At 41.9% G+C, this 24,643-nt stretch overlaps 1 long non-coding RNA gene across 3 annotated transcripts in view; it reads left to right on the top strand.

Annotated features, from left to right (window-relative positions):
• The window catches only part of LOC124070609, a 55,785-nt gene extending 31,873 nt beyond the window's left edge, over nucleotides 1–23,912 (top strand). For all 3 annotated transcript variants that reach the window (XR_006845215.1, XR_006845214.1, XR_006845216.1), the window contains 2 exons: nucleotides 7,309–7,368; nucleotides 21,003–23,912. This is a non-coding gene — a long non-coding RNA (uncharacterized LOC124070609). The remainder of the gene's footprint in view (nucleotides 1–7,308; nucleotides 7,369–21,002) is intronic.
• Nucleotides 23,913–24,643: the final 731 nt, after the last annotated feature.

The raw sequence follows: 24,643 nt of genomic DNA, 5'->3' as shown, positions 1-24,643 counted from the left end.
ATTCACGTAATTTCCAGTGTTCTTCTCCCCATTGTCAGGAGATTGCTTTGATAATGAGAGGTTGTGCGGAGGGATTATCTTAGGGAAAGCATTTGGTAAGGACACGCAGAGAAAAGGTATCATTATGATAACTGCCTTCTCTGCCTCCTAAATGAGAAGTCATCCTTAATGTAGTCGATTACGGTCTGCTCCTCTGGAGATGTGGGAAATTATTTGTGCTATATAATGTTCTGACTTTCTTTGAAATGTACACACCTGTCGAAGAAATATGCAGAAAACTGCCTTTTAGTTTGGCAATGTTACTAATGAGGGTTCCAACTAGACAGTTTTTGAACATTTTTTGTTGAATACTCATATTGTTTAAAGAACTGTTTGGTGTATGTCAGAAGTGATAATAAAATAAAACAGATTATTTAATAAGTAATGATGGCGTAATGTGCTGTTTATGCTCTCCGCGTTTGTTATAATGTGTCTAAAATGAACTAATACAAGTAACACACTGCTCTGTTACAGTCTCCAGATTTGATGTTTCTTGGCTTTTCGTGATAATGTCAAGAGCCTTTGTCTGTTATCTCCACAGAAAATGTTAAAAACCATGCTCCTCCCTACCCACATGAGCATAACATGATCAGAGAATTTATCTAAATGTCACAAAGAAATCTTTTCAAAGCTGTTCTCTCTGTTAAAGGTACAATGTGTAACATTTTCACATTAAAAATGACTAAAAACCACTAGACCTTTGTTGTATGCTTAGATTACCCCAAATGTTTCCATCCGTGTTCAAACTCAGAGAAATCTGTAATTTTATTCAATGTAACGGTACGTTTAACTGTCACTATATCTTCCAGGAGAAAGTCCAAACCTGACTAATTGTATAGTGAATAAAACTTTAAAACATTACCTTTGTGAACATTTCTGTCACATCAGATAGACTTTCATCGGCAATCGTGGTGTTTTGTTTTCATTGTTTTGAATGAGACAGCAGGAACCACACACTGTTTAATAAAAAAAAAAAAAAATCCCTACTTCTAAGAACTTAACCACGTTTAAATTTGACTTGCTATATTTTATTTTTAGCCCTGAAAATACAGCACAAACACTTGTTGTATCACACAAAAACATGTTAAATGTTCACTGAGATTCATCATTGTTTTCTGCAGCATTTTTAATTCCTTACATTTTTGCACAGCACCTGCGTACTTTTTAATTACATTTGATTTGAGGACAATACTAACCTTATCTCTGTGTAATTCTAATTCCATCACTATGTAAATGCTACAGTAAGCCTTTCATTTTCTCCATTGTTTTTGTCGTATTGCCTGAGCAGCCCGATAGGAGACAGCGGTAATTAAAACACAAGGCCAGGTCATGAGGTGAGCCGAACACACAATAAAAAGCTCTCTGAGATTCCAAGTCGAAGGTGCCACGCAGTCCAATCCATTTTAATTGTCGTTTGAATTAATTTGAAAATGCTCAGGTCAATTAAGAAGATGCATTCCTCTGGCTGTGTGTAATGTCATATTCATCGATCTGTAGAGGTTACTTTATGCACTCATGTGTAGGATACATTTATGTTTTTGAAACTCGACCGTTTGAAATTCATTAGGTATTGATCTATTCTAGCGACGGTAAAAGCACGGTCTAATAGCAGCCTTATCTGAAGCCATGCTATCAGTTCAGTGCCATTCACGAACAGATGCCCTTTTATTTTGTTACTGTTATGGATCAACGTTTGATACCCCAGCAAACTCTGCTTATCTCTCAATCGCATAGTGTTTAAATGAAGATGGAGCACTTTCTGTATATTTACCCCAGAAGACAGTGTGCTCAGTTGTAGAAAATCTGAGATATTTTTGTGCCAAAAATATCAACATAAGGATTTATTGTCTGTGGTGTGTGCAGATTTTGTTTTGCCGTGTTTTCTTGTTGAGAGTTTGTATGAGGTTTGGTTGTCTCTGCACAGCCTCTTCCTCTCCCTTGTGCTCTCACACTCTGATTCTTGCCCTCCATCTATCCCTCCCTGTGCACTGATTGGCTGTTGGTTAGTCAGCTGCAGCCAATAAGCTTTGGTAAAAATCTGACTGTTTAGTCTGGTGCTAGGCAGCAAGATCAACAGACAGGTGGGTCAGGCAAAGTCATTGCCCCGACTGGCTGCACGGCAAAGCTCTGTTAGCTTTTAAAGCAACAGCAGTCGCAAAACATTATTTTTGTCATCCTAAACGGTTTAGTCAATATTTGTGAGCATCAGCAACTCTTTGGTAAAGCTAGAATGTTGAGAAGCATTGCTCTGATTTTGTCAAATGCACGACAGAAAGGACCTAGAGCTGCTTTCATGACTTCATTTTCATTTTGGCTTTTGCGCCCTGTTAGGCTGTAGTTCATTGTCCTGCTTACAGGACATGACGCAACACTACGTGCATCACAGGGCTCTCAAGTAGATTTCCAAAATCAATGGTACAACAATGTTACTCATGCAACATCTCTAAGAGTCCTAACTCGCTTGGCTCTGTTTTTTAATAATCTAATGTTGCAGTTGTAGTTTTCTTTGTGAATCTCGTTCGCAAGTGAAACAGTGAGAAAGAGGGGCCAGACAAGGGCACAGCAAGGCTAGGCCTCTCTACAGGGGAAACAAAGTCAATTCTGTGTGCAGCCTCAGCTCGTGCTTTCATGCCATCTTTTTGGTTTTTTGGGGTTTTTTTTCAAATACGCAAACTAACTCTGGAAACAGACTCATCCAAAATATTTTTTGCAGAATGTCAAAATTCAGCATTTGGGGGTTTTATTGTGCTATTCTATCTTTGGCAAGTGAAGTCACACACTTAAACTCTGAAATGGCTGGATGGGTATGTCTCATTAAAGGGAACTGTATAAACTTCTGTGTGGATTAACCTGTTGACTGTTTTTCTGCAGTGGCTTGAGGCAACATTAAATTAATGGAGATAAGAGCTTTGAGCCAAAAATAACACCATGTCTCTGGTGTGCCTGTGGAGAATAAAATAGCACAAATTATCTTCCTTCTGAGTTTTGGCTGCCAGTATGCAGAATTCTGGTATGGATAACAGAATGTGTTAGACTTTTAAAAATGCCAATTGTCAAGTGAACAGTTTATGATTAATACAGCAATTACATTTATTTTCATTTTGAAAAGGATGCCAGTGAACACTTACAGGGCTTAGTGTTTAGTTTTTTACGTACAGTGCATCTCAGCTTTAATGTCCACATTAAAAAATTATACCTGAGATTTGTTGGCCCATTAATGGTACGATGTTTCTGCAAGCTTACGTTATTGTTAGGGTATATTAACAGGGCCGTTTCTAGAAACCATGGCAGGTTTGTATGATATATCTTTTTATCCGCTATCCATCCATTATCTTCTGTTTTTAGATTCACCTCCATCTCTCCCTCCCCCACAGACTATCGATTTTTCATATCTTATGTATTACTGGGGTGAATAGTCTGTCTGATTTTTTCACCCCTGTCTGGTGTGCAATGGTATAACCCCAAGGGAAGTCCGTTACCACCCCCATCCTTATTTGAACTTTGACCCTGGTCTCCTGCCTTTCAGGATATGAAATGACCCTCTCAGTGGGAGAATGTTTTGGAACTGGTTTAGTTGAGTCTGTTTAATATAGGGCGGAGCAGATGAGGAGCTCAGAGGGCTGCGTGGCCATTTTGTTCAGAGATCTAAGGGCTCTGTTTTAACTATTGTAAGGACATGTGTCTTTAGACAGTGAGAATGTGCCGAAGTAGACTTTCTGTATTGTGTGCTAAGCACAAAAGGTTGATGTGACATGAAATGTGGATGGGTTGTGGTGGTGAATCATCATCTTCACAGCCAGTCATAGTACTCACCTCATGTATGTAATAAACAGACCTCCCAGGTCCCCAGTCATGGATCATGATGAAAATGGCTTGTCGTTGGAAATTTCAGTGCAGTTTCTCCAAGTAAAAAAAATGCTTTTTGTTGTTCAAGAGGTATAATCAACCACTGTGATGGGCAGAGAAGTTTGTGGGTTATTTTGCAATGTAATGTGCCTCTCTTTTCATCTTGTCCATGACTGCCATGATGTAGTAATGTCTCCAGTTGTGTCAATCCTATGGAAAACAGGTTTCACTCAGCTTGTCCTGGCCACCAATTTGATATCAAAATCACTTGCTGTAAGGCAAATAGATTTTTAATAAATAGTCTATGGTTCATGCTCTTGGTTGCTTATATTTTGTCTTTTCAAACTATTAAAATTCTCTGCTTTTTTTTGTTTGTTTACTAAGGTCATCAAGATACCTGAATTTTAAACTTTACTGCAATACTATAAAAAGATACTTAATACCTCTTTCAATACCTCAAAAAAAAGGAAATAAAAGTCATTTTTCATTAACAACCTGCACACGGTGCTGGTACAGAAAAAGTCACTGAAAACATACCAACGCATTTATAATATGTGCAGCCTTGGATTTATAATCTGATTGTAAATCTGTTTTTTATAGCTTCCATACTTTTGATACTATCAAATGCAGATATTGTATGATTTTAAACATGTGACATCGAACAAGCTTTGAAGCTTAGATACTTTTGACAACCTTAGCACAGACAAACAATCTGTTTTGAACTGGCACTTCAAGCTGCAGCTACAAGCTCCTCTTCTTATTTCTCCATTTTTACATCCTCGATTCCTTTCCTTGCCTGCTCTCCCTGTTCCTTAGCCCCTCCCACCTGAGATGCGAGGGGAGGAGCCAAATAAATGTTATGTGACACAGCCACATCATCTGTATACTGTTTTGTTGTAACCTACCACAGTCTTTGATTGTCTCTGTCAGATGAAGGTAAAGGTGTTCATGACAGCTCATATCAACTAATTTAGTTCACAACATGGCATAATTTTACTTAAGTAATATCTCAGTGAAATGCCATCAAGGAATGCAGGTAATAGTCAAGGGCAGAGAGTTTGATCGCACATCTGATCATCTTAAATACTGAACACAACTTATCAATAACGCGTTGAGATCGACATCCGGGTCACAGTCTGAAGGATCTCTCCTTCACAGTGAAATGGGAAGTCCTTGATAGCCTTAAAATTAGACAATTTACACTAAACAAATCTAACTGAAGGAAGGATTATGGATTATCTTTCTGCCATAGCATGTACTCTGGTCTATCGCTGTCTCGAAATTTGGGTGCTAATCTTGCATTCAAGGGTTGTAATTTGACCATATATGATGAAAATTACACCAGTATTAACTGTGGAAACAAAAAAATGTGATTTGGTTATGTGTGACCGAAAACATTTCTACACACATACTATGTAGACACAGAGCTAAAAAACCATAGTGCAGTGAGAAAAGAAAACTTGAAAACCTGACCACCATTGTTATTGTTCTCCTGCTCCAATGAATCACAAACTGACCATTTTCTTTTTTTAACCATTATGAGAGCTGAGTAATTACAGCAGAAGCTCACGTTATGCTTTTAAGACGTTGAGTTGAATGAGAGAGCCGATGTATAAGAGGCTCTCGTGGGAGAACTTTAATCTAGTCTCAGGCGGATACCTTGCTCTTTAGTGAGTCACAGGTCCATGACATGTGCTTGTGTTATTGTAACAAACCACCTGATTGTGTTTGCCTACTGTTCTGGCTAAACTGTGGAAGCATGCAGCATGGGAAAACACGTTTGTCTGCTGTTGGAGAGACTTGAACTCACATTCTGGTTTGTAAGCCTGAGCTTGTCAACTTTAAAATAATCTCCCAGCCATATTTATTCACTCGTTGAAAACAGGAATTTAAATGTAGTGAATGGACAAACAGTTGATATTTTACAAACCTGGTCTACTGTTGCTGAAAGATGATTTACATGAATTGTGTTTTAAAGGAGATGCGTGTCATCTTGATTTCACCCATCTCTGAATACATTTGAATCAGGAGGAACAGTACAAGCTTGTCATTAGTTTGTCATGCATCCAGTCTTTTGTATTTCCTCTGTCAAAAAAATTCTGGCATCTGCGCTGAAATCTTAAGCAACCAGCACGCCCATGGAGTTGACTTTGGAAGGCATTAAACATTCCTGCTCGACACCATATTAGCCTCTACTTCTTTCCACCTCAGGGTGCTGGGCAGACTGCCAGGTAGACGTTGCCATGACTCCTAACACCACCCTTTGCACCCACCCGCTCCTCCACCCCCCGAAGGTGCCAGATTTTGGGAGGAGGCAGGCCAGGCTAACGTTTTGATTTAGACAAAAGATGTCTTCACAATGTCAGCAGAATTCTTACTGGGAATCCTGTGGCTTTTTGGTAGGAAATCATGTGATCTTTCCAGCCAAGGTTTTGTAATGGTTCCAGGCGCGAGAGAGAGAGAGAAAGACACAGAGAGAGAGAAAAGGGGAAAACTTTGAATAATGATGCCAGCTAATCGTTTTTATCCAGTTTTTTCTTCTCTCGTTCTTGTTTGTTTCGGAGAAAATGGCGGACAGCACATCGCTGAACTGAACCTGTGTTGTCAGTGAGCTCAGTTTAGAAGTGCCCTACGGTCTTTTTCATCATTCCTCCCATTACAAAAAGAAAACGAAACAAGGGTAGTATCGCTCGCTGCTCATTGCTCACACCCAGCTAGAGAGTGTGGATAGAGAAAAATAGACATGATAAATCAGACAGGATAGTAGAAATCTGGGTAAGTGGCATTTTCCCTCTCTCCTTACTTCAGACTTTTCCTTTGTCGCACTGCGGCCGTAGGAATATTCCGTTGTTTGTGGCTGTCTGGCACCGGCACAGTTAATGGTAGCTGACCGTGGCATGCTTGATTACACTGGCATCCCTCGCAGGCTCTGCACTCTGCTATCTGCGGTCTTGACTAAGTTGAGCTAACCTCTCACCACAGCCACATTGCTGCTGGCCAAGATGAGGACTGCTATGGCAATTCTGCGGGCTGGTTTGGGGTAGCAGTCCACAGCAAAGTTATGATTGTTATTATTATGGACTTAATTTCATATCTGGTAAATGCTGAGGCATGTGACGCTCCCAAACCGAGGCACAGCAACTTAAGAATATACAGTCATATGTGTTTGAATGGTTTTTTTTCCTCCGTGTGGATCTGATGTTGTTACAGTTACTGGCATCTTGTAGAACACAGTGCTCCTCTTTTTCCTTTTTCCGTCACAGTGCTCATTAGCTTCTTCTGCAGTTTACTGATAGTGTTGGGAGTATTTTAAAAAGCGCTGTAACTCTTTATCCAGATTTAAAAGTAACCATTACTACAGCAAAACAGCAGTTACATACTTTTGTATGGTATTTAAAAATTTTCTTTTTCCTGTTTTTATAGATGCGAACTAAACGAGAATGCGGTCAGCAAACCCCCCTGCGCAAGACTTTTCCATGAAGGGTAAGTTATCACGATCCTTTCACCATCTTTTTGGGGTGAATCTGAACAAAAGCTCTGGCTGCAGTTTCTCAAAACAACAGCTAAACTGAACTCAAAAGCCTCTTTGCTCCAGACTTTAAACTCACTCTCTCTGTCACGTTCTGTATGAATGCTGAAGAACGCCCACGCTGTCAGCTGATGCTCAACAAGTTTTGAGGTCAAGTGTTGTTGTTTGATTGGCATCTCCCTGAGTGACATTGTTTTGACACACATTCACTTTTACAGTCACATTATCAGAGACGACATTGCCCAGATTTTATGCTGCATTTTTGGTTCTTTTTTTTAGTTGTTTTGATACTTTGGCCATAACCATTTGGCACAAACCCGTAGATCCGATCTTGTGGCAAATCTGACAGCACAAGCTCGCCTCTGTGGGTCTTTGTCATTGTGGTGTGAACGTCGTCTTTAACCTTTTTTCTTTTATTTTTTTTGCTTTACTGGTGATTTAAACATATAATTAGCATATAATTAGGTATAACACACACACACACACACACACACACACACATATTTTCCCATGATCATGTTCTAACATCCTGCTTTGTGTTTGATGAGTAGGACAAAGGGTCATTTGTTGTTTTTGTTGTTGCTGAAAATGTGTGCATCCGGGTTGAGGTAGTAGGTTGTATGGTTTAGAATTACACCCTGGGAGTTAACTGTACAACCTTCTAGCTTTCCTTGGAGTACACGTATGACATCAGTCTATAGAGCTTGCAGTTTAGCATGCAGTGTGTAATTTTACAATAGCATTGCATTTTATAATGCCTCCATGCAGTGTTAATAATGTTTGCATTAAGGTAATTTTTCTCATTTCATAGCTGACCTTTAGCTGCGTTCAGCCTTCCTGCTTCGGCTCAAAATCTTCAATTAGCTTTAGTTTGACGTGCGCTGTATTTTTAGACACAATGCATTGTGGTTAGTCAGAGTAACCGCATTACATCAGTTGCATTATGATGTCCCTAACCGCAAAATGCGCACCACAAATAAAAAAGCAGTCTGCTATTTTTGTTTATCTGTCATTAAGTTCCCAAATTGATAAATGTTATACGGTATACATGCATTTTTATGGTAGTAAATAGATCAAATGGCATGTGAGACTGTCGAACCAACGCTGTAACTGTGAAGTTCAGTATGTACAAAAGAAATAGTGTTAAAATGTTCTAAGTATGCTTTATTTATTGTCTTATTTGGAATTGCCATTTTCTCACAAAGGTGTAATTGCGTGGTGGAACCTATTTCACACGGTGATGGCTTCGCTTTTCAAACTGTTGCTCCATCTTTGCAGCCTGGTATTACACCTCAGCCCGTTTAGTCAGCATGGGGCCGTGGCATCTCCCGAATCAGTCGCATGTGAGCCGTGTGCCAAACATTATGATGCACAGACGGTTTGATATAAACACATAAATTATGAAATAAAATAATCATAATAAATCTGACTTGTTCTGTTTAACAGATCCATCCCAGTGACTGCCATGTCCTGTGGTTTTACTGCATTGCCATTTGCACATTTTATTGTTGTTCTTCAGCTGACTCAGTTTAGATACATTTCTCATGGATTTCCAGAGTTGGTTATCATACATAACAGTGTTTAAAGCTGTTTCCTCCACATCGCCTCAGTAGACCTCAGTAATATTGGAAGTTTCTCAGCGTGGGAAAAGCTGAATGTTTATATGTTGGCTCTGGGTCTTGTGATATATTGTCTGCAGTTCCATACAATGATGCATTTGTGATATGAGGTCTAGTTTCAGGTTGATGCTTGCCTCGGCGACACTGAAGTCTGTGTTTACTGTAGACTTGTCCACTAGGCTGAATGCGTCCAACTTCATCTCGGTCTGGCACTAAGCCACGGCTTGTAAAACGATCCCAAAGCACCGCACAGGAGAAAAATGGCCAAGCAGATCAGCTCACGAGTTATCACAGTTTGTTACTATTCAGGATTTGAAATACAGTTTGAGTAGAAAGCGTTGTTGTAATTTCTGCTATAGTTCTTTATCATTGTGACAGTGTTTTTTCAGCTTGATGGATGACACTGCTTTTGCTGTGTTTAGGGCCAGGGCTGAATGCAACCTTTGTCATTTATCCAATTAGTTCCTTGGTTTCAAGTGGTAGAGATTGCATCTTTTTTACCGTGGTCTGTGATGCTCAGAGTTTCCTCTGAACTGTTGTTGTGCTTTGAAATCCTAACTTATCATTTACATCTTCTTCTTTTTAAGGTTCCCATTTGTGTATGCAAAACAAAGTGAGGTTATTTATTTTACAGTAATAATGAGAAAGCAGTGCAGCAAGGGACTTTGTAAGGACAGAACAGTGATTGGGTGTTTTGAGAGTAGATGTAGACAGCCCTGGAAAACCCCTTACGTGTTTCCTATCCATGCAGCCATTGAATGGGATTAATTGGAAACAGCTATTTTTAGATCATCAGTAATTAAATCTGGCGTGATACTAACACCTCCATTGAAGCCCAGTGATCCTACTCAGCTTCGCGTTGCCGACAGAGTCATTGTCATGAAACAGGTTTCTGTGAAGGAGTTTGATCCTGGTAAATCCCTGGAAACCCAAGAACTCCCTTTGTCTCCGATTGTGCAACCCCAATGTCAGGAAGATCACGCCTCCTCGTTCAACCAAACATCACCAAGGTTCACATCTCTGCTGCTGTGACCCGCCCACATGAAAAATCGTCAGAATAGCTGCTGAAAAGCAGACGGTGTATGGAGGGACACAGAGGGAATTCCACACTAGCTTCAAATGAAGAACTTATGTATACAAGAACAAATGTAATCAGAAATCTAAGCTTTATTTTACAGTTCAGAGTATATCCTCTTCCTTAGCTCTGGCAAATTTAACACAGCATGGACAGTCAAGATGTGCCTTGCTAGAGTTTATTTTAAGAACTGTGATTTTCTCATCTTTCCTCACCTCTGAACCTCAATCGTTCCTCCAGATGTGTAGAGGAAGGCGTTGCTGCTGAGGATCATGCTGCCTCAGCACTCCCCTGTCCAGCTGCCCCAGCAGCATGGCTAAAAGTCATTGGTTCCAGCTGGGCCTTCATTTATGGGATGGTTGAACAAATAAATTATGGGATTAGATAGGGGCGATCCAAGCCGCTGATTTAAAAAAGAAAAAAACAAATCTCCGGTCTTCACTGCTGTAAAAACCCCTTTGAGAAGTCAAAAATCTCAAGGTTCTTCGGCTGACTTTAAAAATTAATAAAATAAAGACTATCTTTATCAAATTTGGTATGCTGCGGTCCAAATGATGCATAACAGAAAGTGCTGGCAATGTCATGGAGCTTGGCTCAGTATCACCTTTACACAAAATTGTATTAAAGAGGAACAACAAAAGAAGTCAACCATATGCCCAAACTGTGAGGTTTTTTTTTTTTTTTTTGGACAAGCAAGAATGATTTATTTATTTATTGCACATTATCGTTGTCGTATCAAAATTACCTCATTCCAAGACCTGTCATTACTTTAAAACACTATTCTTATAAACACAAAGCTGAGAATTATTCGTTTTAAATGTCTTTTCTTCATCAATGGCTGATTCAGTATACATTCCTCAGCTTTGAAATTCATTGACTGCTGTCTCTTCCAGCCAAAAACGTTGATTGTCTCCTGTTGTGTGTACAGTTAAACCTCAATGTCAATAAAAAAGGGATGGAAAAGATTCTGAGCTCTTTATAGCTCCAGCTGAGGAGTTAGAAAAGCAAAAACACATTTCATTCTCAGTGGAGTGTATCTGCTGATCACAGATCACAGACCAGGGAAACTGTATATACACAGCAATTAGGGTAATATACTTTGCGATACTTTCTCTTCCTCAGGTGTTCGAGAGCCATCCAAATCTATCACAAGGAGTGACACTCAGGCACAAAATACAAATCAGCCTATTGCTGCTTGCGCCTGTAACCGTCTACTAGCAGTGATTGGCTTCTCATTCTTGACGTCACAGACGAGCAGAGACCTTAGTAACAAATCGTCTGAGACCAGAACACTGTCAGATTTAGCCAGACTGGTACTTTAGCTCCCCAACTCATAAAATCTCACTTCGCTATAAAAGCAAGCAGCCTCGAGCATTATTTCTTCCCATGGAAACATATTCCCTTAATGTGGTCGGGTTAATGGCAAATGAATAATCATAACACACCAATGGCAGACGGGGGGTGTCATTGATCTGTCTGGAGTCAGCCCCTCTCCGCCTGCTGCATCAGCCACTCTCCCCCTATTGATACGCTCTTGCCCCTTGACCCCTGGGACAGATCAATGGCATTGATTGGAGAAGGGCAGGGACAAGGGCAGGATCTGCTGACTGGCCCGACAGCTAGTGTGACAAGACATGATCGTCATTAATGTCCTGCTGGCTGGCTGGCTGGCTGGCTGGCAAGGCGCTGTGCATCACATATTCCCTGCCTCCTCCTCCCCTCCCCCTCATCCCCTCCTCCTTTTCCTCCGCTCTCCTCCTTTCCCTCCTCCTGCTTCTGCTGCTCCATGTTCCCATTCTGTTTGCACTGACTGAGATAAGTCCATTGTTTGGATACCTGTCTGATGCTTGCCTGGCATCTGTGGCACAGATATGTATCTCCAGGCTGCTTGGAGATATTTTGAGCTTGTTGTAGAAAAACGAATGGTGTCATTGCAAGTGTCTGCTGTATAATGTCTTTTGGCTCATTGTGCGTGCTACTTACCAATCACAATGAAGCCAGTCCTATTTTTGGGCACTTTGAAAAGCTCCGTCTTGGTGCAATTCAAAGCTAGTGAATTACTTCAACTCTGTCACAACAACTTGCTTCTGTATTCTCTGATCGATGGCAAATCCCTCTCTAATAAGATACCTACGTACCCCGATTCCCAATGCGTCTTTGAAATTCTGTCATTGGTACCTAATTGTGTATCTGCTATAATACACTGTTTGTTCTTGCGGACCAGTTTTATCATGTCTATGGGTTATATTTCCAATCTAGACTGGAAAGAAGTGAGCAGTGTTTGTGTATATGTGGAGGAGTGATGGGCGGGATGCGGCGACAGCTCCAGACTCTGCAGTGACACGGCTGTAATGGAGCTGATTGATCACCTATATGGCCGCCTGCTGGCCCCGCTGGCTTTAGCATACAGCAAACTCCCAACCCCCCGTCTCTGCGTCACCGCCGCCATCTCCGAGCCAATCTACCAAGACTCACCATCCCCCACAGACTTCAACCTGGCCAAGGTTTTGACATTGGCTGCGGGATTTACTTCCACACCTCTTCAGCTTTCGGCTCGCCCTGCTTCTGTATGTTTCTGTAGGACAGAAAGGTACCGACACATTTGCCATCTTGATGATGTGACATTTTCCAGCTCAGCCTTTTCTGTGTTGCAGCTGAGTTAAAAAGCTGCTTGTTTTCCATTTGAATTAAAGGGCATAATCAATCAATGATAACATTTGCAGATCTTTCTCCCTGCCCCCTCGATGTCACACAGGGTCATAACCCTAATTTATCCAGGGTGTTGGAGGTGATTAAGTTCTGAGATTAGAACAAGCTGTCAAGGGCAGATCTTATTCAGACCAGAGAATGAGAAAAACGTCTTTTTCATAGCATTGCTTATATGAAAAGTGGATTTTTTTTTGGCTTTGTGCATTAGTGATGCAGTTGTAAATCCTCCAACCGATACTCCTGCAGTGGATGTCCATCTGAAAAATCTGTAGCTTGCAGTAAAAGAAATTGTGTCTGTGAGCTTTCCTTTATATTCTTAGTGGTCCTGCATGATCATTTGAAAATGATACAAATTTAAACACTTAAAATTCTGATTGAAGAGCTCAAATGTATATTATATTTAATAGCTGTGCAAGCATTTATAAGTATATATTATATCAAGAGTATTCAACTGGCAGTCCGTAGAACAGCGATGTGGTTTCTCTATGCTTGCTGTGATTTTGTGGTGCTCAGAGAATTGTGTGTTTACGTGGAGACAGTTTAAAAGGAGACACTTACATATAAACATGTACATCTGCAAATTTGGAGACATTAGATCATAATTAACAAATGCAATTCCTGCCAAACAAAAATAAGGCTAGTTTCCAGTGATGGAGGAATTCTTTGACACAGTGTTAGCAGATGCTTTCCCCTCTGACTTGAACAGTCGTGTGCCTTACACTACTGCTTACTCAAGCCTCGGTCACAATATTGTGACAGTGACTGTTTGTGTTCATGCTCGCGCTGACCACATCTCTGTCTGTGTGACCGTTTGTGTGTGTGTGTCAGCTGAGCGTAGCGGCTGCAGTGTCACTCTGTCTTGTTTCTCCATTCATGCCGTGCTGTGTATCTCTTTTTTTGTTTGTCGTCCATGCATGTGCTGCCAGCTCTGTCTGTCTGTGTGTGTGTGTGTGTGTGTGTGTGTGTGTGTGTGTGTGTCTCAGATGACTGTTTGTGCTGAATTTTGTATTACAGGCTATTTTACTTGATTAGCGTTTGTGTATGTGTTTTCATGTGCATTTTTGTTATAGTCCATGTTACAAGACAGTTGGATTGCTTCGGCGCATCCTCCTCCATGGCCAAGCAGTTCGCTGCAGTGTGTGTGTGTGTGTGTGTGTGTGTGTCTGTCTGTGCACCGCTGGAAAAGAGAAGAAATTGATCAGCACAGGGAGGAACGTGTTCACCAGCAAAGGCTGGATGGAGGGTGTGAGAGAGAGAGAGAGCAAGAGAAAGAGCGAGGGCTGTTGCTGCAGACTCCTGCTGCAGTATCTCACTTTGGGCAAGCAGCTGCAGACAGCGAGACAAGCAGACAGGTACAGACCTGGTGTGATGGGAGGGGGCGGGTGGGGGTTGCGGGGTGTGGAGATAGTGGTAGAGGGCAGTAGATGCTTGAGAGGCAGGGTTTGGGGGCGGAAGGGTCAAATGGGGGAGGATGGGGGGGTGAAATGTAGCGCGTTGTGGCGGTGGCGGCGGCAGCAGCTGGAGGAAGATGATGTTTTTGGTTCTTTTATATTTTTGGTGATGGCAGCCCACCGTGTTGGACATGTGACAATAGAGGAATGGGGGAGAAAATAAAAGTAGAGAGTGTAGATGACAGTGTCACGACATGGCTGATGTCCCAGTGTCTGGAGCAGGGAGGAGAAAGGGGAGGAGGAGTGGTGCTGGTGCTGGTGGGAGGGTTAAGATGCTGAGATCGAGCTGACAATGCAAGCAATGGGATGGAGCAATGCTGTGTGCAGGGGGAGGGGGTGAAGGGGCGAGAGCAGGCGTCCCACCTCACTGACCTGCGCCTGGCTGCAGCTTCCCGCGGACACCTCGACTTCACCCCCCCCACCCCACCCCCTTCACTTTCTTTCATCCATTTTTTTCTCTTCTTCTACCGCTGCCCTTTTTGTCTCTGTTCTTCCTCATCCTCAGCTCAGAGGCGGATAACAAAAGGCGTAGTTGGTGGCAGACAGAAGAGTGAGCGTGCGAGGCAACGCGTCGGGTGGCGCGGAGCATTCATTTCCGGAAGCCTCCACTTTGCCTGGCGTTCCCCTGAGAGAAGGAGACAGTCAGAGACATCTATCCGATTCTTTTTTTTTTTTTTTTTAAGTCTGAGGGGGAGGAGTTGTGAGGTGGGTGGCAGGATGGGGGACGGGGTGGAGGGGGTGGGGGCAAACAGTGGTGTGTTTGGGTACATGACAGGCAAAAATGACATGAGAATGTTTTCAGTATTACTTTTTTAATATTGACTGCAGTTTGGCATTTTATGGCAATTAATGTCTGGATTCTTTGGCCGCAACCATGCAAGCTTTTTTTTTTTTTTTTTTTTTCCAGTTTAATAGAAGCTGTTTCGTGTCTGACTGAAGCTTGTTGCTTTTGACTCTGACAACTCATTGCGTGCCAAGCTTGCCGCCATGGCGGCAGAGTTCGGCGGGTAGGTGGTAGGGTCTGGCGTCGAGGGTGTTGCAGTCAGTGTGGGGTTTTACCTGTGTTCTCATCAGTGCTGAGCAGCCACAGAGCAGAGCCTCGGAGCTCTGCGTATTTTTACCAGATATCTGAGCGAACACCACTGTGTTTGCCCCTGTGCTGGAAAGGCTGAGGCTGAGGCTGCTAGGCGGCTCACTGAGACTATCAGTCAGTGCAAACGGACAGACGGATGGATGGTCCAACAGACGGATCCGGGTCTAGCCATCCAGGAAGAAAGAAATGTGGACTGATGATCAGTCGACGCTCTTTAGGACAAAGAGGCGAGCCTGGCTGCTTGGCTGGGGGGCTTTTCCTTTTCCAACACAAAGGCTAGTTAGCACAGAGCAGGCAGTGCAAGCTTGTCTGTTTGTCTGAGTCTCAGCTTCTGCTTCTGTCTGGGTGCTGCAATGAAGATTATTTGACCAACAAATTTACCTCTTTGTCTTCCTTCGTCATCTCTGTTCCTTTTTGCTGCCGCTCTTGTTTTCTGATGTCTTGTGCAATTTAGAGCGTACAAGAATTTGTCCGAAAATGTTTGTACCTTCGCATGTCTTTGTGTGCACAGGAATCAAGCTGAGCCTTCTGAACAAAATAAGTTATCCTGCAGTGGAAGAAAAGGAGGAACACGGGAACCTCTTTCTCTGTCCAGGGCACAGAGACATTTTGTTTTCTGATTGCAGCCTCATAAGACGATAAAGAATTTGTGTTGGTACATTTGGGCAGAAATTGGGTACTTTTAAGTGGCAGTGGCTGAGAAAGAGACAGTGTGTGTGTGTGTGTGTATGTGTATGTGTGTGAGAGAGAGACAGAGAGAGAGAGGGAGAGGTGTCAGTGTCACTCAGTGCCCTGCAGCCGACTGCGGCTCCTCAGTAGACTCTGTCGTACTTCACCCGCTCCCTGAGACCCTAACTTGTGAGCTCTCTTGATAAAAAATCACGGGTTAGGCTCTTGGGACGCGGGTGGAGGGCACAATCGACTTTCTATCAAATGTTTCAAAGGTGGAGTTGGATTGACGCGCCAACTGATTTTCAAATATATAGATGTATATGTTAAGACAATATAGAGGAATAAGTTGAAACATTAAGGCGAGGTAGTTGAGTACAATAAAGAGCAAATGTTGGATTTCTGTTTGATCAGCTCGACCGACACATGACTTTTAAAATGTTACATAAATAGCAGCTCTGATGGAACTGTATATGTAGGAATGTCAATGTTTGTTATAGCCAAAATGATTTTGTTTTTCCCCCCAAAAAAATGTATCAAGAACGACTTTTGTGACCGCTGCAGCGTCATCGCTGTAAAACCGGAACACACATCTACGCTGTTAACTGACATTGTAATCTCTATCTGTGTCAACATCTTTGTTTGAATACCTTTCGACTAACACATGATCCGATTAGAAATGGCAGGACACCAAACACTCCAAACTACCACACCCCGGACTTGTGTTGATTAACCCCTGTCATCACCACAGCACAGTATCGCAGAGACCCAGCCAGTACATGAGATCCTCCATTACCGCTCTGAATTTGATCACTCCAGCTTCACTGAGACACTACAGGAGCGGACTTACACTAATGCCATATCTGCCGCTGCTGTTTATTTTTACATTGTAAAGCTAAAGATTCTAATACACACCTTTTAGAAGTTTGTTTTTCGCACTAACTTAATCCTGAGTCAGCAGCTAACTCCTTTATTTGCTCCTCACTTCCTTTGCCCCTCACATATATACGTTCTGTAGTTTCAGTTTCACTGCTTCATGATTTTCAGCATTTCTCAGCCAGCGGTCAGATACTGTTAAAATATTTATGTATTTATAAAAAACACAACCAAAGAATCAGAATTTAGCACCTGATAAAAATTACACTTGAAATAGAGAATTTTTACCCACTAATTTAGTACTATTTGAAGTTCTCAGGCACAAAAGTCAGATATTTATTTTTTTGTTTAATGTGTTATCACAGCTTAAGAGCAGGTGGTCATCACATGCGTCATGTTACAGATTAAAAACATTAGGAACAATAACAGCAGGCAGAACCCGTGTGAAGCCGCTGACTGTGTTGAAGTCGGACTTACAGAAGACAGGCATCTTACAGGATGTTAAATAAAAATCAATGAGCTCACTTTTCACATGTTTAATCAGGTCCACAGTAATTTTGTCACTTTCTTAATTTGATAATTTCTGTCAAAATCTGTTATTGTCATGAGACCTCACAACCAAATTGGTTAATGGTCTAAATCGATATTTACACTGGAGGCACACAGACACCGTAAGGCAGGCGGGCACAAAGACGAGATTGAACATTGAATAGAAAATGAAAATACTGGACTGGTCTCTTATGAAAACGACTATAGAAGTGCAATTATAATAAATTAGGCCTGCTAAAACATAGTTCTTTTTCTTTGTGCTATTCCAAGGTGTGCCTTCATTTACAATTACAACTTGACCTGGTTTTTAAACTTTCAATTTTTCCCAAGGCAGCATGCTTTTCTGAAAACCTAATTTCTGCTAAATTACCCATATTAGGAATGCAGTTCAAAACAATTGATTTTCTCTCTAATACCCTCCTCTCCATCTCTCTCTGACTCTCCAGTCTCCCTCTCCCTAATTATGTTTTTTCTTTCCGTCTCCCCATTTGGTTTCATAGTGAACAATGCCGATGCCAACTAATCAGTCTGTGCCTATGCCACAGAGCCCCCAGCAACAGCTGAAGGAGTGCCATGCCCCATGAATACCAAATAGCCAAGCACAGTGCGACAAGTGCTGAGCAGTCAGACGCAGCACAGCCAGAGCGGAGCTGGTGCCCACAAAACAGCCAGACAGTTTTATTAGGGTCTGTCTGACACGCAGCAAAGTCTGGCAGCACCCGAGCCCACTGATGAAATCCTCACCGCTCCCCCAACAGTAACAAAGCAGCATGCTCAGAGCAATCCGCCAAGGATCCAATAAATATCACCCCGTAAAAATCAGCTCCCGGCTAGCTCCTAACTCCACTGAAAGGGGAACAAACTTTGTTCAAAGTCAAACTAGTTCTCCGTGAGCAACTGCTAAGTGGATCTTTTTTTTGTGCCATCTAAACATCACAGAGGATCTAACACAGCAGGGAAAAACGGGAACTTTCCTTCAGAGACGTTCTGCGGAATCTTTTTCCCAAAAAGAAAAATTTTATTGACTTATGAAAACGGCACATTCATTCTCTTTTGCATGTTTGAACTTTTGGGAATAACGTTTATGGAACATGTTAATGATACAGTTAACTTTTGTGTTTGCTTTCTGACTCAGCTGATCTGTTTAATATTGGCAGAGGAAATGCAGAATGAGATACCTGCTTCATTTCATTAAGGCCAGTCAGCAATGACTTATTGAAGTGTATTAAATATGGGTATATTTGACATAAGAATGGGTTTGTTTAAAGTAAAAGCAGTGCTTGTAATTTTGCTTGATTGAAATAGATTCTATAAAATTTTTTTATTGTGATATAATAATATTCAGTCATAGTAAAGCTGGAAATGGCTGTCAAGGTCAGATTGCCAAACATTTTGTTTTTCAGGAAAAGCACACATATATGTACTGTTTACATCGTGCATATGTGTAAATTATAAATCATAAATAAGTGACAATTTAGACAGTAAAAATGACTGAAAAAGAGCAAGTGAGATGTTAAAATCTGCATGGAAACAGAATTCATGAAACTCATCAATAAACAGAAATTCAGCCACAGTAAAATATGAATAATTTAATCTGTAAATATGGTGTGAAATGTTTTTTTTTTGTTTTTTTTAGGACTTAATCCAAAGTTCCTAAATAAACAACATTCACTGTGTGGTTTCTAGCATCGTCTAGTCTCTAAGTTGACTGCGGGAAGGATTGATTCAGACCTTGAATAGGTGTAGATAAACCAAAGGATCCAGCTGATGGATCCAAGTGTGTGCGGGAGATTACACTCCATTGTTCAGAGGTGGTCATGTAACACGCTGCGCCGACACATCGCTAGCCGATAAAAGTAATAAGGACAGATTAACATTTATCCCTCACGTTTGGATTTGGGCTTGAGCTGACATGGAAATGGATTTAATGAATTAGAGGGCTTGTTTTTGTTTTTATATTACATTATTGTATTTATTTATTTCTTTGCATTCATTGTCAGGTAGTGTTTTCTTGCGAAGCAGCTTAGTGTTCAGTGGATCTCTTATCGCAGCGGGGTGGGGGCGGCGGTGCAGTAGGCGGCGGGTGGGGGGCATCAGGTATGGCTGATAGCAGAGCGGCGTGGAATGGAGGGGGGGCAGTGGTGGGGGCCGTCTGAGTTTCCAGACACTGCGGCAGGAGGCCAGACAGTCACCTGAACACACACACACACACACACAGAAGTGTGCTACGACACCACACGCATACACCATCACAAAACATGCAGATACACATTTTACCCCCACCCCCCACCCCGCTGAAGCCAATTCAATTTTGTTTTTAATTCAATCAAGGATATAAATTGTAGCACCACTCATAATGTAATTATCCCTGTGCATCGAAAGCACAAAAGTTTCTCTATTATTCTCTGGGTGACAGGGATGAGAGATAAACTCCATTAACTTTTTCAGATTACAGTAAGTGCTGTGGGAGGTGGGGGTGTCTGTTGAAAGGACAGTCAGGCTGCACTGAGACTCGAGGATTTTCACGGTAGGCCTGTGGGCACAGAGCAGGAGTCTGGAAAGTGGGCTGATGATTGAAAACCAAACAACGAAGCTCAAAGGGAGCAGAGCAAACGACCTGGCAGGCCAGAGGTCTCAGCACAGCCAACTGGAATGCTCTGAGACCTCTCAGACCGTGCATGTGTGTGTCCCATGCATGCATGTGCGTGTGTGTGTCACCATTGCACATACGTGTCTGTATGGTCTAAAGGTCCACAGTATTTGAGGGAGTATCCTCCTTGCCCGGCTCCCTCCCTGGGTTCGGTCTTATCTCCCCTTCTCTCTCCGATCTGTGATTCATTTTGGAGGCGTTGCCAAGGAAACCTGGTATCTGGCTAGCAGCTTGATGGAGTTATTGAACTGTAACTGGCTGGGATAATTATGCTCTGTCTTCCAGGTTAGCCATGCAGTGGCCGGGACCTATACCTGGCCTAGCATTGTCGCCACAGGCAAAAGCTTTTAACCCCTTGGCCACCAGACAGTTGAACTGCTGTAACTTTGGCAGAGATGACCAGTCAGAGTTTCAGTCTCTCCATGCCTCCTCATTTTTTTACGCCAACGCTGCATTAGTGCTGCAGTTGATGATGTCGATGAGTTGACTTCTGAACAGAAATAAAAGTTCTCACTGCAACTGTAGCAGACACACACGTGTTTCGACACATACACACATATCCAGCTAGCCTATCCACATTCTGGTAGTTTGCTTTGTGTCCCTGAAACAGGTCATGGACACTAATTCCTCATGTGTCCTCATGTGCATCCGTTTGGGCATGTGGACACTTGGATAATAATCACAGTGTATTTACTCAGATTTTTAAGGGTCGTCTTTGATATTCCGCCACACAAGAGGTGATGTTACAAAGATAAAATCTGCAAGATTTTCCTCACGGTTACAAGTTTTCCTGAGGGTTTTCATGTCCTTGCAAAGGCAGTGAACATGGTCAACCCTCCTCCATTTTCTGTTTTCCCACACTCTATCTAAATCGCTGTCATTATCTTTTCTGTCTAGGAGCCCTGGTAATTGTCTGTCTTTCTGCACATTCAAAGGTAAGACAGATCACAACTTGCATTTGCAACGAACCAACAACATCCATAACAGTCGTTTTCTGTGTGATCGATTTTGTGAGCAGAGTGGAGGATATGGAGGATAGTGTTTGGGTGTATGACTGCCTTGTTTTGCTTGCACACTTGCAGTGGTAGAGTGAGTCAGTAAAAGTGTCAGACTGCCGTAACAGACGGCCTGTGCGAGATAATTAGCCTGGAGTCATTTGGAAGCTGTTCAGCTCTGCCCAGGTGCCCACTGTGCACAGAAAGAGACCAGACGACCTTTTACTCAGCTTCGTCCCACTGCAGTCACTTAAAACAGTGATGGATGTTTCCCTTAACACCCCACTCCCCACTGCTAGGCCTCCCTCTCCTTTTCTCTCCACCCTCCCTCTCTCTCATCTCACCCCCGTCCTCTTCTCTCCTCTGCTCCAACACCACTCTCGCCTTATTTGTCCCTCCTCCTCTCCTTCTTGTTTTTCTACCATCCTTCCCCTTTCACTGCCCCCGATTCTCTCTGTTCTACCAGACTGATGAGGAGGAAGAGGAAGAAGAAAGGTGTTTGGTGGCGGGGGATTGGGGTGTGTGTGGGGATGTGGGTGCAGGGGGTGGGGTGGAGGGTGAAGTGGAGCCGTTTCCTGCTAGCGCAGAGATGAGTGAAGCTCCCCCTCCCCTCAGCTCCTCATTAGTATGCAGGGACTGTTGCTCAGGTGACATGGCCGCTGGATTCTGTCCCGACTGCAGGAACATCAGCAGCATGGCGGAGATCAGGATAGCAGGTAAGGACGATGAGAACAGGCAGCGGAACAGGAGGGTGGGGGTTTGAGAGGGGGACCGAGGGCGAAAGTTCAGGACTTTTTTAAGGACTTCACACATCCACGCATAACCACATATTTGAAGGGCCAATCCAGGCTCCCTACCAAAGGCGCACAGTGAAGGACAGTACAGTTTTATTTTAGTAATAAATATCTCATTTTGTCTGTGATAATCGCACATTTTATTTCCTGTATGCACTTTACAAAATGCATTCATTTACAAATGATTTCTTCTTGTATTTTATCTGATCTCCCTTAAAATGTAATAATTGTAAATGTAACAGTATCAACTTTTCATATTGTTAATAGAGAGGTTTCAATAAATATCAATAAATAATATATTCTGTGTTTGGTTGTTTATCAATTTAATCTTTTATTCCATGTAAACAAACAGTGAAGGAATCCTGGAGTTTCCCCTCAAAACATTTTCATTGTTTTCACTTGTGAGGTTTTCATTCCCCTTGATATGTTGGATATTGGTTTTGTTGCCTTTGGCAACAAAGAGAGTGGTGTATTAGACAAATACTCATACACTGTGTACGTGTGTGTGTGTGTATGTGTGTGTGTCAAAGGAAAAGAGAATACAAGGGTAAGAAAGGGAGGAAAAAGAGTGTGTGTAGATGTGTTTTTGTTTGGTCTGTGTATGTGTGAGAGAGTGAGAGAGAACTAGAGACAGTCTGTGTGTGTGTGTGTGTGTGTGTGTGTGTGTGTGTGTGTTCGGGGAGCAGTGCAGCCAGGCTGCAGATATCATCCATCTCCCTGTCACCAGCCCGAGGGCTGCTGGGAAAGTGGCAGACAGCTCCCCGACTCTGACAACAGAGGCTGCATCCTAATTTTCTGACACAGAATGCTTGAAAAACCTGCACTGCTCCTCCCTCACCGCCCGGTACGGAAAACCATTAACCCTGCGATCCAGGAACAAAGCATGGAGCTCAGCCTGGGACACCGCTGGCTGTGAGTCATATCGGCTCCCTTCCTCCAGCAGACTGTGAGCAGCAACACTTTGCATGAACTCCACTTTATAAAACATTCATGACGCTGCATTAAAGCTTCACATATGGAGCCACACTATGAAATGAGTTCATTTCTTAAGCCACATCTAACTAGGAGGTCAAATTACTGACTTGATGACATTTGATTTTAATTTCAAAATAAAAGTCCTCCTGACAGTAGCTGCAATAAGTGGATTACATGCTTTCTGGTTAGCCATGACTAATTGTATTATAAAGCTGTTGTCAGACATTCTATAGCTTTTGTTATCAGTGCCAGCACTTTTAATTTCCTATCTCTCCGAGGGTCTCACTTTCCCTGGTCTTTGGTCCTTGGCATCATATAAACACTGACATGAGGATTAAGTTAGTACTCATTAATGTGTGCAGCTGGTTTTTCCAAGTTTTTTCCCTCGTTTAATTTTGTGAATTTTACAGTTTCTCTAATGAGGAAAATTAAAAAGCCTTCAGAAAACATCAAGGCTTGTAGTTCTCGTGTAGACATGAAGTCACAAGTACACGCACGTCAGATCACAAACTGAAGTTTAACTAACGACCGGTAAGTCTCATAGTTTTCATGAGCGCTAAGATGAGAAACAGTGTACATATATGAATACAGATAAATAAAACAGCAAAGTATCCTCCATGTAAAACCTGATATTTGGTGTGAAGTGACATGTAAACTGTACAATAGATTAATCTATTTTTTTTTTCAATCGTGGAAATTTAAATAGAAACAATTGACATATAAACACACTTAAAATGTTGTTAGATATCAATGTGAATGGATATATTTATGACGAGTAAAGCTTTTTATACAAATTTCAGCTTATTGATCTTAAAATCATTAGAATATCACATTCCACTGCTAAAAACTGAGCTGACAACCAAGTGAAGCTGTTATTCTAGAGATATTTCTGGCAGACAGTTGCATATGAATGCTGTTCCCAAACCATGCAGTACCAATATTTGTTTTTTATAAACAATGGAATTGTTGGAAACTGTCATGAATCAAAAATTGAATGATTTCCCCCTTTGAAAATGTGAAATAAAACAATGACTAACAAAGAAGTTGATTTATGTTTGCTTTTCTTTCATATTGTTCTTCCTACTTGGTGAAGCTGATGTTGGCTTTTAGCATTCAGAGGTAATAAAACACATTTGACCACAAGAATTGTCTGCTCTGTAATGAATCACATTGATCTGCAAAGTATTGAACTTTATAGTGAGATAAAGACAGAATAAGAGATCTTTTCATTTACGCTGTCATGACAGCTTGGGAAAGATAGTTTTAAGGGTCGGACAGCAACACATATTCTGAGGCTGTTCTTTACTTTACCACTCGAGCACATGAGCACTTGTAGTCGTGAAGCAGCCTTTCGGAAACGAACAGTGACAGGAGGCAGCACAAAGCACTTTGGGACTTGGTCATATTTTTGAACATATACATTTAATAACTGTTTATCCTGTTCTTATGTGATTTATTTTATCTACTTGTGTGTGTGTTTTGTCTAAAAAGCTAATTCCTATCACCTGTGTTGACATGACAGTAAAATATTGAATTGAGGGAGTTTCTTGTACACTCGGATTAAGGCTGACATGGGAACAATGCTGTCAGAGCTTTAAAAGCTCTAAATTCACCATCTAAGCTGTGAGAACAAGGCCTGCTTTAGAGCTTTGATTATATTTCACATATCAGTGGAACATGATGGTGGGATCAAACACATTCGGTGTTGAACAAGCCTTCCACATGTTGGGTAGGAGGTAATGTATGTTAGCCAGCCAGTGCAGCTTACACACAG

This window comes from Scatophagus argus, chromosome 14, assembly GCF_020382885.2.
Source record: "Scatophagus argus isolate fScaArg1 chromosome 14, fScaArg1.pri, whole genome shotgun sequence".
NCBI lineage: Eukaryota > Metazoa > Chordata > Actinopteri > Scatophagidae > Scatophagus > Scatophagus argus.
The sequence above is the reverse complement of the archived record's forward strand: the minus strand, read 5'-3'. Positions and strand labels throughout refer to the sequence as shown.